This window comes from Morone saxatilis, unplaced genomic scaffold (assembly GCF_004916995.1).
Source record: "Morone saxatilis isolate NCDOM2014 unplaced genomic scaffold, NCSU_SB_2.0 Contig10, whole genome shotgun sequence".
NCBI classification, from domain to species: Eukaryota; Metazoa; Chordata; class Actinopteri; family Moronidae; genus Morone; species Morone saxatilis.
The window spans coordinates 2,812,645-2,814,934 of NW_023339652.1; positions in this window are offsets into that span (position 1 = coordinate 2,812,645).

The following is a 2,290-nucleotide window of genomic DNA, read 5'->3' on the forward strand; positions in this document are numbered from 1 at the left end:
CCCATCCAGTGACAGATTTCGAAGTGTTGTCAAACAAACATACATCACGCTTACAGGATCCACTGAAATGCATTGACTTTGGCTTCTCTCAAGACAATAACTTTGAAACTACTGAAAACCTTTTTGAAGAATTGAAAGAAACAAAAATAAAATAAAAAAAATAAAAAGAATTTGGATAATTTCTACAGACAACAAGCTCTTTTTTACGGCACGGAAAGAGAACACACAAAACATTTTTCCTCAAAAAACTTGACATAAGCCATAATGCAAAGAAACGACAAGTTCAATTTTTTTTTCCTTTCAGATTTCATTGTTTGATAAATAGCACTTAAGATAATTAAGAAAGAAGGAGAACAGAGAAGTGAACAGTGACAAGATAGAAAGATTACAACGAGCATCGGCGATGACAGCCCCTGAGGTGAGCCGCTCGACAGAAACTCTGTTTCTACGACCCTCTTGTGCTTCGACATTGAAACAAAGACAAGATGCTTCACACTAGACTGTGCAACGTCGGGCTGTGTGCAACTCGGTGAGATTTGGCAATTTACGACATAGTTTTTGGGACAGTTAAAATGTCTGAGAACACGCAGACAGCCGTATAAAGTAGCGCGCCGTGAGTCGACATTTGCGACGGCACAGGTGACGTAGCCTCCACACTTAACGAATAGAAGTTGTCGTGCGAATTGTGTGAGAGCGAGGTGACGGTGTGAAGATGTGCAATCGTAGTTCTCGGATGCAAAGGGTTTGACGCTGCAGCGGTTATACGACGTGAAAAACCTGCACACACGCTGGTTCAGAAAACTGGTCCGTTAACACTGATTGAACTGGTCTTGTCCAGCTTTCATACAGGTAGTTATGGCTGTTTGTGGCACTGCTCATGTGTATACTGCATTTAGGAAAAAGTCTGCTCGCCTCCCTTCTTGAGATCAGATAAAGTTTGGTATTGGGTTTGGTCTTTGAGTGGATAATGAAAGCTGTATTGCCTTCATCTCGGCTGTGGCTGTTGTTTTTCCTGTGCGGACCTGCGGACGTGACCCTTCCTCTCCAACCAACAAGCGCTTTATTTCCCTTGTCGCTATTCCAATAAGATGTCTCTCCACATAGCCCTGTTTCTAATAACCCCGGTTAGCCTGGGAGACAACAACCAAGACGGAGAAAACAGGCGCCTCCTTTTTTCTCTCCTCCTTCACTGCTGCGAGGACAAACGGCCATTTCAGCTTCTCAAGCTCCGGCCCCCGATCGGACGAAATGGCGGAAGAGCGAAACCCAGACTTTGACGAATGGGAGGTTAACTGTACACAAAAAAAGTGAACCTAGACTTGGCACACATCATTGACTTGACAACATCTTCTACTCTTATAATACTGGTACAACGCTCCCTGGTTAAGGCGACTGGTGAGCTTCTGTAGAAAATAATGCTGCCTTTTTTTTTTTTTTGCAGAGCGTAAACTAGGCTTTCAGGGAGGGGTATCGGGGGCAGTTGAATAGACTGACAACACTGTGCCATGTAAACGGCTTGACTATGAGAATGTCAATAACACACTTTGGCATCTAAACATGATTTTGGCCCATTACACCACAAGACTCACATATGGAGAAGTCTTAACAACCACTTAAAAAACACGTCAAAGGATAAGTTTATCGGCGAAATCAAACGAGTAAAAAAACTTTGCTCCGGACCGTCCCGCCTCTCTCTTTTTTTGACTGTCCGACGGCGGGCGTGTGCTTTTTCCTCAAAAGATCGAGGCTCGTTTGTGAATGAGCGAGTCTTGCTCTGTGCTTACATCATGAAAGCAAGCGCGCCCGTCTGAGGTGATACACAAAAAGTAATGATCCTCGCCGTCTGAGACAAACAGCGCCGGCTACAACTCAGAAATGTTTTGAATCTAACAAAAGGGATAAGAGGATTTGGAGAAATAAGGCTTTGCGTATGACTCTCACCTCAATTTTTTTTTTCCCGGCTGAGGAGCGGGACAGTGTGCGAGAAACACAATCAAAACAATACATACTGAAGCCTGATGTCTGTGTTTGTGTCTGTGTGTGCGAGATACTAATAGAGAGAGAACAGGAGTGCAAAGATTTGTGGTAAGGCTTTGATGAATAAAACGGCTGTACAATGGCTAAAAATATCAGTGCGTGATTCTTGTGTGTGTGTGCGCGTGTTTTTAAAGTGTGCGCGTGCACGCTGGCGGGCGGTAGCGGTCGCTGTAGAGGCTTTCACACTCAGGGGCTCTCATGCACAACAAGAAAGTAAACTGTGAGGTCTGCACGAGAATGTGTGTGTGTGTGT